The 17,482-nt window shown below is 39.3% G+C and overlaps 1 protein-coding gene across 5 annotated transcripts in view; it reads right to left on the bottom strand.

Moving 5' to 3' along the window:
- Window positions 1-17,482, bottom strand: part of CCDC7 (coiled-coil domain containing 7) — a 171,496-nt gene that overhangs the window by 58,575 nt on the left and 95,439 nt on the right. The gene's annotated exons all lie outside the window — the stretch shown is intronic.

Raw genomic sequence — 17,482 nt, 5'->3', positions numbered from 1 at the left:
TGTGTAGAGCAAAGGCCAATGTTGCAGTACAGCAATAGTGGGTAACTTTAGTATCTGCTTCTCATCCATTTCAAGATAATACAAAGTCAAAGCCAGAAAGAAACTTTATTGAAGAAATCAATACATAAACCAAAGAAATGTTAAATTGTAAAACTCCTGACACAAAACATCCAAGAAATCTGGGACACTATAAAAAGACCAAACCAAAAAGTTATAAGAACAGAAAAGACTCAGAGTCAACCTTTGACACTATTAATGATAATCTGCTGTGCTTGCAGACAGGAGCTTAGCATAACTGTCTTCTGAGGGGATTTACCCAGCAGGTGATGGAAACGGATGCACAGACCCACAGCCAAACAATAGGCAGAGCTTATGGAGTCTTGTGAAAGAGTGTGTGTGCCATGGCAGGGGATTAAGGGAGCCAAAGGGGTCAAGGACAACACAAGAAGACCTACAGAGTAAACTAACCTGGGTTCATAGTGGCTCATAGATACTGAACCACCAACCAAAGAACATGCACGGACTGGACATAGGTTCCCTACACGTATGTAGCAGATGTGCAGCAGGATTATCATGAAGCTGCCTTAACAGTCGGAGCAGGGGTTGCCTCTGACTCTGTTGCCTGCCTTGGATCCCCATCCCCTGGCTGGGCTGCCTTGTCTGTCTTCAGTAGGGGATGTGTGCTTAGAGGATGCGCCAGGGTGGCTTTGTATCCCTTTTCTGAGGAGTACAAGGGAAAGGAGGAGTGGTTGAAGGGTGGTGTGAGGGTGGGACTGAAAGGAGATGAGGGAGGGGGTCTGTGATCAAGATTTAAAGTGAATAAATAAATTAATGGAAAAAAGAATATTTGACCCATCAGAAGCAGAATACACATTTTTTTCTTAGTAGCACTTAGAATATGCTCTAAAAATAGATCATGTTCTAGGCCACAAAGAGAGACTTACAAATAGAATAGAAATATTTTATTGTATCTTTTCAGTAAAACTATAAATCAATAGCAACATAAGCCATTAAAAGTGCACAAACTCAAGACTGAATGGTACATCTTGAATGAGGAATAAATCACGGAAAAAATCAGGGAAAGAATGTAAAATTTTCTAGAATCAGATGAAAATAAAAGCAGAATTTATTAGATTCTTTTGGATTCAAGAAAGGCAGATATAAGAAGGAAACATAAAGCTAAGAATGCCTACATTTAAAAAAATCAGAGATCTAAAATCAATAATAATGTATTTCAAGGTCTTAGTAGAGCAACAGCAACAGAAACCCAAGACCAGTAGATGGCATAATAAAAATCAGGGCAGAAATTAATAAAATTGAGACCAACAGAATAATACATAGAATCAATAAAATACCCAGTTCTTTGAAAATAAACAATATTGACAAACTCCCAGTCAAATTACTAAAAAAAAAAAAAAAAAAAAAAAAAAAAATGGAGATAGAAGACCAAAATTGACAATTAGATACAAAGAGAAGCTATTACATTAGATTCTGACATCCAGAGAAGCACTAGGGAGTATTGAGAATTCATATTGAAAAGAACCTAGAAATCTAGAAGAAAAAATACATTTTCATATACTTATGAGATACCAATTAAACAAAGAGGATATAAAAAACATAACATAACATAACATGCAATGGAATTGAAGCAGTAATAAAGTCTTTCCACTAAAAATGGTTCAGGATCAGATGGACTCTATCATATCTTTAAAAGACAACTAACACCAAGGTTCCTCAAATTATTTCAAAAAACACAAGTGAAGGAATAAATATACTCAAACTTACTCTTTTTTTTTTTAAAGATTTGTTTATTTTTTTATGTATGCACACCAGAAGAGGGCACCAAATCTCATTATAGATGGTTGTGAGCCACCATGTGGTGTCTGGGAATTGAATTCAAGGAATTGAGCTCTGGAAGAGCAGCCAGAGATCCGAACTTTGAGGCATCTCTCCAGCCCCCTCAGACTTATTCTTTGAAGCCAGCATTACCCCAGTGTCCAAATCAGACTAGAACACAACAAAAAGTAAACACTGTTTGCTAATCTCCCTCATAAACATGGATGTGAAGACACATTTAAAAAATATTCAAGCTGGGGGTGGGGTGGTGCATGCCTTTAATCCCAGCACTCGGGAGGCAGAGGCAGGTGGATCACTACGATTTCAAGGCCAGCCTGGATTACAAAGCAAGTCCAGGACAGCCAAGGCTACACAGAGAAACCTTGTCTCGAAAAACCAAAATAATAATAATAATAATAATAATAATAATAATAATAATAATAATAATAATAAAAAATAAAAATATTCAAAATAATTTCTTTATTGTATCATGTTATTATTTTTTAGATATTAACATATCTAAATTGTTAAATATTTTTGAATAGTGAATCATTAAAAAAATCAATGAGGAAATATAGAGATTCTTAGTATCAAATAAAGATATAAGGAAAAACATTTCAGATGTTTTGAAATATGGTAATAAAAGTTCTAAAAATAACACTGACAACTGTGAAGGCTCACATGAACAGAACTGAGGTTGAAATAACTGAGTTAATAATGCATCTTAAGATCTTAAAAATGAGTAAATTGCAATGCAATAAATAAAAAACATAACATCAATATAGAAATGAATGACATTGAATATTAAAGGAAAACACAAAAGTTGTTTGTTGTATTGTTGTTGCTGAAAAAGTAAACTAGATTGACTAATCATGTACAAATGAACCAAAAGAAAACAGAAAAAATAAACAGGACACAAAATGGTAAATTGAAAAGAAAATTAGGAACTCAAACAAATGCCAATGTGATCCAGACAACCATCAGGGAACATTTTCAAAACTTGTATTTTAAGAAGGTAGAAAATACAGAAGTAAAAGATAAATTACCATATGCATATGTGCTACCAAAGTCAATACCAGCCCTTACAGACAGATATACCACCAACAAGATTGGAAGAAGAGAGAAAATATTCCAACAAAGAAGCTCAATACCAGACAGTTTCATTGCTAAATTCTTTGAGAATTTTAAACAGTCTATTTTTATCGTATTCTTTTCCATCCTCTAAAACCTTTCAGATCCTCCCCTCCCTATCCACCCACCTTCATCTTCTTTCTCATTCGTACAAAAAATAAACTATTAATAAGCATGGAGATTAATTTATTTTGGCCAACCTCCCTCTCCCCTCCTTAGTATGAAGCCTGTCCTGGTTGATATGCCTAGTGTCACTCCATTGAAGAGAACTCTTTTTTCCTTCCCCAATAGCTATCATTTGTGAGTAGCTTCTTGGCTAGTGGTGGGACTTTGTGTCTGACTCCCTTCATGCTTGGATTCTGTCTGGTTTGAACTTATGCAGGTACTGTGCATGTTGGCACAGTCTTGATGCGTTCATGTGTGCATCTGCCCTATTGTGTCAGGAAAATACTGTTTCTTTAAAATCATCTACCACCTGTGGCTCTTACCATCTTTCCACCCCTCTTCTGCATAGATGCCTGCACTTTGAGGAGAGGGGTGTGAGAAAGAGGAATGCAAAGATTCTTAATAAAATGCTTGTAAGATAAATTCAAGAATACATCAGAAAGATCATCCTCTGTGACCAAGTGGGCTTCATTCCAGACATACAAGAATGGTTCATAATGCATATTAAATAACATATGTAGGACCATAATCATATAACAATCTCAGTAGATGTAGAAAAGGCCTTTGGAAAAGTCCAATTTTCCTTCATGATAAAAGTTATATACACTAAACCTACAGCAGCATTATAATAAAGGGAGGAATATCAGAAGCATGTTATCTAAAAATGAAGAGTGAGACATGGGTGTGTACTCTCTTATTTAGTCAATAATGTGCCTGAAGTCTTAGAACATAAGGTAAGAAAAAATAAAAGGGACACAAATAAGAAGGAAATAAGTTAAATTATCCCTATTTGCTAATGACATGATCCTTTACTTTAAAAAGGCACTAAAAACTACCAGGGAAATATCAGATCTGACAAACACTGTCAGCAAAGAATTAGGATACAAAATCAATACACAAAAATAAGTAGCTTTTCTAAATACCAATAATGATGTTTCTGAGAAAGAAGTCAGAAAAAAAAACATTCACAGTAGCTTAAGAAGCACAGAGGGAAGGGGATGATAAGAGTAAATTATAATTATACACACCATAACACAGCTATTACTTTATGATGTACATAACAGGGTTTTATATAGCCATAGAAACTAGTGTGTTAATCAAAAGAGAAGGGGAAGAACACTTCATACTCATCAAAAAGGCATCTCAATCCTGAACATCTATGCTCTAAATACATAGGGCACCCACATTTTTAAAAGAAACATTACTAAAGCTTAAAACACACATCAAACCCCACACATTAACAGTGGGAGACTTCAAAACCCCATTCTCACAATGCACAGATCAAGACAGAAACTAAATAGGGAAATAATGAAATTGTGTATGCATAAAGTTACTGTGTAATTAAAATGGTAATTTCTGTATCCAATAATATCTGGTTATAATCCTTGTTCTGAGAATCTCCTGTCTTAATGTTATATAAATACTGTTCCCCAATTATCCCCTGATATGCCAATAAAGCAGCTTATAGGCAATTGATGATCAAGGGAGAGAATAGGTCTAGACTTCTTGCCATCCAGTGGGGGGGGGGGGTGGAGAGTTAGAGGAGGAAGTAGGGGATTCAGTGAAGGGAGAGGTCTGAGAGATATCAGGTGAGGAATTGGAGCAAGGAAAGCTACAAAGTGTGAGAATCTCTGGAATGTAAGCTGGGAGGAAGCTAAATTAGCTTAGAGGGTTAAGATTAGCATAATAATTGCTCAGTTCTTGTGATGTAAATCTTGTTTAAACAGTATAATAGAGTCTCCATTATTTGTGTGATAGGTGGGTTAAGAGACAAACAAACATAGTTTTATAAAAAATAACTTAAAAAAATAAATGTCATAAATCAAATGGACCTAATAGATAATTACAGAACTTTTCACCCAAATACAAAAGAATATGCCATTTTCTCAGCATTGCATGGAATAGTCTCCAAAATTGACCATATAGTAAGTCACAAAGCAAACCTTAACCAACAAAAGAAATTTGAATTAACCAATTGTACTTTATCAGTTCACCTTGCATTAAAGCCTAAACACTCATGGAAACTGAACAACTCCCTTCTCAATGAGTACTAGATCAGGAAAGATATAAAGAATTAAAGACGTCCTAAAGTTGAATGAAAATAAAGACACAACATACACAATGGGACACAGTGAAAACAATGCTAAGAGGAAAGTTCATAGCACTAAATACCTACCTAAAGAAATTGGAGAGATCTCATACTAACAGCTTAACAGCTCACCTGAAAGCTCTAGGGGAAAAAAAGAAGCAAAGAAAGAAGAGTAGACAGCAGGAAATAATCAAACTCAGGACTGAAGTCAGTAAATTAGAAACAAAGAGAACAATGCAAAGAATCAATGAAACCAAGAGCTAGTTCTTTGTGAAAATAAAAAAGATAGACAAACCCTTAGCCAAACTAACCAAAAGGGAGAGAGACGATACTCAAATCAACAAAATCAGAAATGAAAATGGGGACATAACAACAGACATGAAGGAAATCCAAAGTATCATTAGGTCTAACTTCAAAATCCTGTGCTCAATAAAATTGGAAAATGTAAATTAGATGGATAATTCTCTAGATAGATTCCACTTACCAAAGTTAAATCAAAATCAGGTAAACAAGATAAGTAGTCCTATAACTTCCAACGAAATAGAATCAGTCATCAATAGTTTCCCATCCAAAAACAGAAAAAAAAAAAAGCCCGGGGTCAGATGGTTTTAACACTACATTCTACCAGACTTTCAAAAAAGAGCTAATACCGATATTCCCCAAATGGTTCCACAAAATAGAAACAGAAATAACATTTCCAAACTTATTCTATGAAGCCACAGTAACCCTAATACCTACACTACACAAAGACCCAACAAAAAAAGAGAATTTCAGAACAGTTTTTGTTATGGACATGCATGCAAAAATGCTTAACAAAATACTTTCAAATTGAATCCAAGAACACATCAAAAATATCAGCCACCAAATCAAGTAGGATTCATTCCAGGCATGCAGGGGTGGTTCAATATATGAAAATCCATCAATGTAATTCACCTTATAAATATTCTGGAAGAAAAATAACCACATGATCATCTCATAAGATGCCAAAAAAGCATTTGAAAAAATCCAACAGTCCTTCATGTTAAATGTCTTGGAAAAATCAGGGATACAAGGTGCATACCTAAACACAGTAGAGGCAATATAAAGGAAGCATATAGCCAACATCAAATTAAATGGAGAGAAACTTAAAGCAAATCTACTAAAATCAGGGACAAGGCAAGGATGCCCCCTCTCTCTATATCTCTTCAATGTAATACATGAAGTCTGTCAATAGCAGTAAGACAGTAAAAGGAGATGAAGGGGATACAAATTTGAAATTAAGAAGTTAAAGTATCACTATTAGAGAATGATATAATAGTATACATAAGTGACCCAAAAATTCCACCAGAGAACTCTTCCAGCTGATAAACACCTTTCAGCAAAGTGGCTGGATACAAAGTTAACTTTAAAAAAAAAACAGTATATTTTCTGTATACAAATGACAAACAGGCTGAGAAAGAAATTATGGAAACTACACCCTTCACAATAGCCACAAATAATATAAAGTATCTTGGTGTAACTCTAACCAAGCAAGTTAAGAACCAATCATGACAGGAACTGCAAGTCTCTGAAGAAATAAATTGTAGAAGGTATCAGAAGATGAAAAAAATCTCCTATGCTCAGGATCAGTAGGATTTGAATAGTAAAAATGGCCACCTTACTAATAGCAATCTACAGATTCAATGCAATCCCCATCAAAATACCAAGATAATTCTTTACAGACCTTGAAAGAACAATTCTAATTCTCCACAAAATCTGGTGCCTCATATTTGACCACATCCCCTAGATGGGGTGACCTGGTGGCACTCAGAGGAAGGATAGCAGGCTACCAAGAAGAGACTTGATACCCTATGAGCATATACAGGGGGAGGAGGTCCCCCTCAGTCACAATCATAGGGAAGGGGAGTAAGGGGAAAATGGAAGGGAGGGAGGAATGGGAGGATACAAGGGAGGGGATAACAATTGAGATGTTTCTTTCTTTCTTTTGGAACATTAATACTGCTTGCATTCACCACCTTCCCATTAGAATTTTACTGAGGAAAGGTCTTTCACTGAACCCCAAACTTGCTTAAGTGGCTGATCCAGCTAGCTACCATGTCCTAGGAATCCTGTTTCCACACCCTGAGCAGTAGGATTAAAGATGGGCCTCCATGCCAGGCTAGTTTTTGTGGATTCTGGGGATCCAAACTCTGGTCTTTTTGCTTGTATGACAAAAACTTTATCCAATGAACCATCTGCCAGGCCTCTGTGACAACATTTTGAATTTGTTATTTTCATATGCATAGTTATAGGACTCAAGGTTATTTGCTGCCATTATACATACCAGGTGTTTTCTATGTGGTCAGTTTTCAGTTTCTTACATTGAGGATGATCTTTTGATGTTGATTCTACTGACATATAATTTTCATGAGACCTTAGGTCGATGTTCTGACCTACAAAGCAGATGTGTGAAATTCATTGAAGAAAGATATACTCTGAAAAACATGCTGAAACACATGGCCTATTTTCTTCATTTTATTAAGGTGGTTATTTTAACATTATATAGCTAATCAACTATCACTTAAGTTTTTACAGATTAAAAAAATATTAGCATGCATAAGGAAGTCATGAGTTGGAATCCCTCTCATGCAATTAAAAAACCCCAGCTAAGGTCAGGGTCGGGCAGAAGAGGAGAAACAAATATGGGAGTTTTAGGTCAGGGGCCTGAGACCAAGGTAGATTAGAGAGTGCTCATTCTTAACACAGGGCCTCTATTTTGAGACACTGTAGTCTTGATGGGCACAGAAGCAGAATCTTACGAATGTATTTTGAAATACTTTCTTTTCTTTATCCTTATACATCTCCACCACATGAGACACTTCTGCTTTTCTCAATCTATTTTGTCTTATTCCCATTTATTTTTCAGATTGCTTAATGTTTAAGTATATTTTGTATATTAACCCTTTATTTGGCAATACATTGCAGTCACACTAACTGGAGACCACAAAACAGCAATAAAGAGCAAAAATTGGGACAGCACAAATGCTCTATGATGTGTGGCCCAGAGAAGGTCTAAGATTCAGACTATCGGTCATAGACAGAAGCTAGTGAGTCAGCCAGGTGGCTAGTGTCTTGGGAATAAGATTTTTTAAAAATGGGAGTGTCACAATGAGTTTATCCCCACAAAATTCACTGGAACTAGTACAAACTCTACCATCGACAAAACATGATTTTGAGGGTATTATGAAATGTGTCGGCAATGCCTTAGTTACTGTGGTATCTTTAGAGAGTACTCTGTGATGATACCATGCAAGATGTGATATAGCGCTGAAACCAGGGGCCAATATATGGCACTAGATGCTCTGTAAAACATGTGCTTAGTGACACAAATACTTTGTACCTAATATCTCAAATGAATGTAGGGGAGAAGCTTTTATTAAAAGTCATGTTTCCAATAAAGTAAAAGGTAACACATCCTATTGTCAGTTGGGGTTGTTGTGCCATTAAAACAGCTATAGACAGAGAAAGGGGTTTTCCAATGAAATATTTTTAGCTGATGCCCTGAGTCACTTTTTAATACTTTCTTGCTCAAAAATAATGATAAACAGAAAAATAGCCATTTATAAAGACAAAAAAGGCATCATGAGAATAAAGGTTTGGGTTACCTCACTAGGTATTAAGATGGATTTGAAGATAAATGAGAATATGGAGGGTTGATGGAATTCTACTCAAGGTGAAGATGCTGTGAATGTTGTTGACAAGACAGCAAAAAGTTTAGAATGTAGTTGATAGCATCTGGAGGGCTGACTAACTTTGCAAGAAATTCTACAATGAGTTAAATTGTTTTCTTTGTACATTTCTAAAAAGTGGCTCCTCACTCAGTCACACTGAACCCTGAGACTGCAGTGTGAGGCTGTGTCCCCACTCAGTCACACTGAACCCTAAAACTGCAGCTGTGAGGCTGTGTCCTCACTCAGTCACACTGAACCCTGAGACTGCAGTGTGAGGCTGTGTCCCCACCAGTCACACTGAACCCTGAGACTGCAGTGTGAGGCTGTGTCCCCACTCAGTCACACTGAACCCTGAGACTGTAGCTGTGAGGCTGTGTCCTCACTCAGTCACACTGAACCCTGAGACTGCAGTGTGAGGCTGTGTCCCCACTCAGTCACACTGAACCCTGAGACTGCAGTGTGAGGCTGTGTCCCCACTCAGTCACACTGAACCCTGAGACTGTAGCTGTGAGGCTGTGTCCTCACTCAGTCACACTGAACCCTGAGACTGCAGTGTGAGGCTGTGTCCCCACTCAGTCACACTGAACCCTGAGACTGTAGCTGTGAGGCTGTGTCCCCACTCAGTCACACTGAACACTGAGACTGCAGCTGTGAGGCTGTGTCCCCACTCAGTCACACTGAACCCTGAGACTGCAGTGTGAGGCTGTGTCCCCACTCAGTCACACTGAACCCTGAGACTGCAGTGTGAGGCTGTGTCCCCACTCACTCACACTGAACCCTGAGACTGCAGCTGTCAGGCTGTGTCCCCACTCAGTCACATTGAACACTGAGACTGCAGCTGTCAGGCTGTGTCCCCACTCAGTCACACTGAACCTTAAAACTGCAGCTGTGAGGCTGTGTCCTCACTCAGTCACACTGAACCCTGAGACTGCAGTGTGAGGCTGTGTCCTCACTCAATCACACTGAACCCTGAGACTGCAGTGTGAGGCTGTGTCCTCACTCAGTCACACTGAACCCTAAAACTGCAGCTGTGAGGCTGTGTCCTCACTCAGTCACACTGAACCCTAAGACAGCAGCGTGAGGCTGTGTCCCCACCAGTCACACTGAACCCTGAGACTGCAGCTGTGAGGCAGTGTCCCCACTCAGTCACACTGAACCCTAAAACTGCAGCTGTGAGGCAGTGTCCCCACTCAGTCACACTGAACCCTAAAACTGCAGCTGTGAGGCTGTGTCCCCACTCAGTCACACTGAACCCTGAGACTGCAGCTGTGAGGCTGTGTCCCCACTCAGTCACACTGAACCCTGAGACTGCAGCTGTGAGGCTGTGTCCCCATTCAGTTACACTGAACCCTGAGACAGCAGCTGTGAGGCAGTGTCCCCACTCAGCCACACTGAACCCTAAAACCGCAGCTGTGAGGCTGTGTCCTCACTCAGTCACACTGAACTCTGAGACTGCAGCTGTGAGGCTGTGTCCCCACTCAGTCACACTGAACCCTGAGACAGCAGCTGTGAGGCTGTGTCACACTGAACCCTAAAACTGCAGCTGTGAGACTGTGTCCCCACTCAGTCACACTGAACCCTAAAACCGCAGCTGTGAGGCTGTGTCCTCACTCAGTCACACTGAATCCTAAAACTGCAGCTGTGAGGCTGTGTCCCCACTCAGTCACACTGAACCCTGAGACTGCAGTGTAAGGCTGTGTCCTCACTCAGTCACACTGAACCCTAAAACTGCAGCTGTGAGGCTGTGTCCTCACTCAGTCACACTGAACCCTGAGACTGCAGTGTAAGGCTGTGTCCTCACTCAGTCACACTGAACCCTAAAACTGCAGCTGTGAGGCTGTGTCCTCACTCAGTCACACTGAACCCTAAAACTGCAGTGTGAGGCTGTGTCCCCACTCAGTCACACTGAACCCTAAGATCCTCACTCAGTCACACTGAACCCTGAGACTGCAGCTGTGAGGCTGTGTCCCCACTCAGTCACACTGAACCCTAAAACTGAAGCTGTGAGGCTGTGACCCCAGACTCCACCTGTGGCTCTACTTTCTTCCTCTTTCACGTTCGTAGGTTCTTCCTCCAGTCAAGTTGTGAATGTCTCAAAGCCACCAATGTTGGGATCAGTGTTTTCCAAACTCTTGTTAATATAAACAGTTTACGTTCTCCCTGTGATAAAAGATGACATCTAGATGGTGAACTCTTTCCAGTGGTTTCCATTTCCTTTATGCAGCTCCATCAAAAGAATCAGGAAGGGCAGTAGGAACCTTTGAAATGCGTTAAGACTCGAATGTTGGGCCTTTCGTGGTATCCAGCATGTATGCTCTGCAGCGTTTCTCTAATCACACATCTTCTCCACGCATCCCAATAACAGTATCTTAAAAGCAATCTTTTTTTTTTTTTTTTTGTGGGCAGTAGATCTCCCAATGGGCTTATTCAGTAGACATGAGCTGTCATCCAGGCAACGTTGCTGCGCTTACAGAGCACAGGCAGGGAAGACTTAGTCCAATTCTGAAGGCTCCCAGGTTACTGAAATGACGAACGCAGGTTTCATTGTAAAGTCACTGATCTGCATTAGCTCATAACAAGAAAATCAAACTGTCCTCCGTATTCTCAGTCACTGACTTCCTGCAGCGAGAGTCCTTGATGGTATCTTTCCCTAATACAGGGATATTTCATTCGCATTTAAAAAGCTTGCTCTGTATAAACACCTTCAGCCATGCAGCTTTCAACACTCCTGCCCACTCCTTCAGTGTTACACTCTTATGTTAGAAGTTCTGCTTCTTTCTTTGTAAGTCATGAATCAATCTGCTGCAGCAAAAGTAGTGTTTGTAAGAAAATTTATAGCATCAAGTGCATATATTAGAAAAGAAGTTCACATACAAATAACTTGTTTCTACTGTACAAAACTAGAAAAGGATGAGCAAATAAAATATAAAGTTAAAGAGTAAAATAGTTAGAGCACAACTCTACAAAACTGAAAATAAAAGTTAACAGACAAGAAAATCAGCAAAATAAAAGTTAGCTTTTTGAGGAGATAAATAAAATTTCTAAATCTTTAAGCAAGGTAAGCACAGAGAGTATAAATTGTTAAAATCATCCTGTGGGCTTAAATGACAATAAACTATAAATAACTCCATGCTTAAAACTAGTAACCTATGTCAAATGGCCCAATACTTTGAAAGACATCATCTCTCTCAAATCTCACATAAGAAAAAGCTCATTAAAATATGTTCATTAAATAAACTGAATATATAATTAACAACTGTTTATAATAGAAAAAGAAGAGCCAAAGGGATTCCCTGGTTAATTGCAACAAACACTTAACACAAGACATATACCAAATTTCTACCACATTTTCTAGAAAAGAGAATAAAATGGACTCATTTCTACTTCTCTGAGGCCAGTGTTGCCCTAATATAAGAAAAGAAAATTACACATCAATACTACTCAGCAACATAGACCCTCAATGAAATATGAATAAGTTGACTACAAAGAATTAGAACTACTGGAATTTAACTCAGACTTACAAGGAAGTACAGTATCTGCAGGTTGGACATCTACTATTAACAGGCTAAGAAAAAGCATATGATCATCCCCACAGATGCAAAAAAGGCATTAGATAAAATTTAACAATCATTTACAAGAAATAACACCAGCAAAATCAGAAGGTGATTTCAACTTTCTAAACACCATGTGTGGGAACCCCATAGTTATTATTGTACTAAATGGTGAGAAACTAGAAAATTTTTCCACTAAGGTGAAGAACAAGGCAAGGATGATCCACTTCACAACGTCCAAATACGATGTTCAGATAATCTGACATTATAATTAGTTAATAAATATACATAGAGAAAAGGAAAAATAAGTCATGTCATCTATGAACAAAGGTCATTTTCTCTGTAGAATAGATGAAAGAGCCACAGTGGTATTTTGTTACTGTTTTAATTCATTATTCCCAGTTGACATATACTGTCATACATATACGTGCACTGCCTAAGTGTGAATTAATTTTTAAAATTATGTGTATTTCTGCGTACTTTGTGTGTCTTGTGCCTGTGGAGGCCAGAAGAGGACAACTGGAGCTGAATTTACAAAGAAAGGTTGTGAATACAATGCAGGTTGTGAGTAGGTACTGAGAACAGAACGCAAGTCCTCTGCAAGAGGAGCAAATGCTCTTAACCACTGAGTCATCTCTCCAGCCCATAAATATAAATTAAAACAACAGTGAAATACCATTACAAAGTCCCAAATTTAAGACATCACCAAAAAAAAAAAAAAAAAAAAGATGCCAGCAGGGATGTAGTAAGAAAGTCTCATTCATCATGATGGGCATAGAAACCACTATCAATCAGTTGCTTCACTGAGCGAGAGCGGCGTATAATCTTATCAGTCCTACTTCATGCACCACTCACTAAGATGGAGCACATTCTGAGCTCTGGGATTTATCTAACAAGTTTTTTAAAATCGCATAAGGAATAATTTCTGATCTGCCTCAACCAGCATGGCTCTGGGCATGACTGAGATCTGAAAACATAGAGAAAAGCTGAAATTGAACGGCGTGGCCTCTCTGGTGGAGAAGCTACAGCACCCTGGAAGCTCACAGTGTTTGTTATATACAGTTGAACAGGGACATGGGGATATTGCACAGGCTGAATCAAGGAATCAGGTTTAGCCAATCTTGGTAGGGGAGTCTCTGTAGGAGAGCTGTCTTTAAGCTTTACACATCTGGGGGTAGGGGGAGAAAGCTATTGTGCATATTTTCTGCACACGCTATCAACATTTACATTCAAATCCCCAAAGAGCCCACTCTGAGTAGGGGGTTGTTTTGCCACTGCCGTCAAGAGCCATCCTGTTAAAGGAGCTCACTAGGCATATGGGCAGTCTAGGAGATGATCTGGTATTCACAAGGTCTGTGCCGTGATGCACCCTTAGAACTGCTTCCAGCCTCTGACATGCTGTCAGGAGCCATTGATTTGGGGAAGTTCAGTAGGTGTGAGAGATCTCTGGAAGGGATCTGGTATTTTGCAAGGCCTGTACTGTGATGCACCCTAGAATTGCTTCCAACCTCTGACTACCCTGTCAGTCGTGCACTGCTGCATCTCTCTAAAATCTGGCATTAGAGCCAGGCATGGTGGTGCATGCCTTTAATCCCAGCACCCAGGGAGGCAGAGGCAGGTGGATCACTGTGAGTCTAAGGCCAGCCTGGTCTACAAAGTGAGTCCAGGACAGCCAAGGCTGCACAGAGAAACCCTGTCTCAAACAAAACAAAACAAAACAAAAGAGAAAGCATCTGGCATTGGTGTGAACTGTTACTTTCTGTGTATTGACCAGCTCTGATTGAGCAAACTTCCTACAGGATCTTGTTGAGGATGTACTGTTTGTCATTTAGATGAGTTAATCCCTGATTATGGAATTTCTGATTTGATTCAAATAGTTTAAAATTTTACATTGTTTTAGATCTTATAAAACAATTTTAGAGTTTATGGCTGAAATAAATACAGACCTCCAGATGCCTAGGGATAGCCTTGTAGCAGATCTGTGCCTTCAGATAAGCCTCCCCTCCAGATGGCACCATGAATCCTGGTATTCACCATAAATATAGGCAAGTTGGTTTAAACTTCCCATAAGCCCAAAATATAATGGGACTACCTAGAAATGTCTGAACTAAGTACAAACCTTAATGTTTATATATACAAACTGTTCTGTTGTAATTCCTTATACCTTGTCACTTTGTGACATCATGTGTTGTCATTTTAAATTTACTCAGTTTTTTAGAATGAAATACAGATACAATTATTGTCCTGAACTCATTATGAACTAAGAGATAGCTGGATAATGTATAGTTAGATCAGTCCTAATTGAAAAGTCATATATTACCTTTGTCACTCTGAACTCACTGTGAACTTATGTAATGGATACCTAGATAAAAAATGTTTAGCTTTTTTTCTTTCTTTCTTTCTTTCTTTTTTTTTTTTTGAGACAGAGTTTCTCTGTGGACTTGCTTTGTAGACCAGGCTGACCTTGAACTCACAGTAATCCACCTGCCTCTGCCTCTCAGGGTGCTGGGATTAAAGGCATGTGCCACCACCACCCAGCCAAGAAATGTTTAGCTTTAAAGCATATAACCTGTTGTATTTTAGAATTTATCTGTTTTTGTGATTAATTGCCCTTTTTTGACTATGAGGTAATTCCCCTTTCTCAGAAGTATAAGTACGGTGACCAACAATAAATGGCTTTGAAATTGGGAAACTTATCGTCAGTTGAAGTTAAGATGCCTAACTTCATCCACCTTTTCTCTTGAATTTATGTGTGTGTGAGTGGATTATTTTCTATCACTCTCTTATTTCTTATTTCCTGTAGATTCACAAATAAGTTAGCAGACTCAGGGCTTTTCCATCAGCGTTTTAGGACTGACAGGCCTAGGTTCACATTTGCTTACTGGAGATCTCCACAAAGATGCCTGTCTGCAGATCAAAGAGCCTACTTTTGTGACCCCTGTGCAGTTTCTGGCAGAAGACACTTTTATAGCCTAAGCCATAGGAAAATTGTGGTCAGTTTAAGTTCTCCTCTTTGGCTGCAGTACAGCCAGTCTCTAGAGAAGAAACACTGGGCTCCCTTTCCTCTTTCTTCCTTTTTTAAAAAAATACTTTTATTTTATTATACATGTATAAAACAAACTACATATAGCAGATAGAACCATGTGACAATCATGAGAATAACGAGTTCTATACATGTTATGTTCATGGTGACTTGGCCATCTGCATTTGATCTGTTTGAAGTAAGTGTCTTTCCTGTCTTGTTAGGTCTAAATTTCAGAATGAGATTCAATATCTATCCTATCTCAACTCTAATAGCTTAACTTCTTTATCTTGATCTAAAATGATCTTGTCCCCTAATCACCTAAGCTTGGTTATAAAACTATACTATCTTGTCTTCAATGCCCCTCAGAGACTTGAGAAGGAGTAAAACTTAAATTCCTGAGTGAACCAGCAGTGTGGGTTAGCAGCTTCCAAATTGACTTAAGAAAGTTTACTGCCTGACCCAATATACTTTATAATGCTGGGGCCTCGTCTTCAGCTTTCTGCCCTAGTATCTCTGCTAGACTTGTTCATAGGGCAGGAACTATTGAGGACTTGCTTACCCTGACTTGGCAGAGTGCAGCCGCTGACTCTGCCTGAATCTAAGTTGCCCATTTTAGGCAGATTCTGTTTGTGGCAGGAATGAGGACATTTTGCCACCTTTGAAGCCATGTCCATAAGGAGGCTCTTTGATGCTCATCATCATCTTTGAGGTCGGCTGGGTGTTGTCAGGAGTTAACTTGTCTTGTTGTCGAAGAAATTTAGGATTGTAAGAACAACTTTAAATGCCTTATTCTGTGTGTCTCTGAGGCGTTTGAAGACCTTATTCAACTATTTTACCTCATATATCGATAGAGTCACATCTTTCTGTTAGACTTAGGATATATATTCTTGTTTCTTCTTTTGATCCTGATCAGTTGCCTGAGCCATCAGCTCTGGTGACCCAAGAAAAGAAGCGAACTGGAAGGGATCCTCATCCAACACCAGAGACCCCGCCCTGGACCTCCTCAGAGACACAGCAGGACATTAATACGCTGCCATGGGGATGAAATATTGGAGTTGTTGATGTAGCTGAGCTAATGTCCATAGCAAACATTCACTCCGGACTTTATTCTCTCAGAGATATCCCAGCACATGTCCCTCACCCATCATTTTTTCTTACAAGTTCAGGGTGGATTTTCATGCTTGGCTCAGGGGCAGTTAACAGCAATGCTGTATACCAGACTCTAAGGATAAGAAGGAAGATCCTAACAGCCACTGTACCCAATAAACATGAAAGACAAATTTTAACAGGTATGAAGGATTGACACCCCAAAGGTCATCAAAAGTCATTCTCACAATATCAGGAGGAGAAACAGTCTTATCTTAAGCCTTTTGCTTTTCTAGGATGTGCCGAGTGATACTGGCCTCACCCCCGTTATCATTATACTGTGGGTTCAAACTCCCAAGAGGTGGGTCCTAGTTATTCTACCTAAATTTCTGGGCCCAAATAATTGAGAAGAGCCCATTGGGACTCCAGGTAGTCAGAGAAATGCCCCTGCTCCCCCAAGAGGGATTAGTAATCATTAACAGAAACAGGTATAGGAAGAGTTGGTACCATGCCACTGGATAAAAAAGCATAGGCTTTTCTCCTGATGAGTCTTACCTGCACAGAAACAATTACCAGACATCTAAAAAATACAGCCACTTGGTTATTTGAGTCTGGATATTTAAAAACAAAAGCAAAACCAACAAAACAGCATTTAAAGAAGCCAAGAACTTTCCCTTTGGCTGTAGCCTCCTCCACTCATGTGTTCCCTGAGCCTCCACACTTACACACCTGGTTGGGGTGACCTGGGTAGGCGACCGATGCAGACGGCTGGAAAGGACCAACTGCTCCAGCACCTGCTCGGAGGCCATACAGCTGGCAAGTCAGGAAAATTTTCCCCTGCCCACCCAGAGCTGCAGCTATGTGTGCCATCACCTGTGCACGGTCTCCCTCCCTCCCCCGCTGCCAAATC

This window comes from Acomys minous (assembly GCF_964271855.1).
Source record: "Acomys minous genome assembly, chromosome: 14".
Taxonomy (NCBI): domain Eukaryota; kingdom Metazoa; phylum Chordata; class Mammalia; order Rodentia; family Muridae; genus Acomys; species Acomys minous.
Note: the sequence above shows the minus strand (reverse complement) of the source record. Positions and strands in the feature narration are given on the sequence as shown.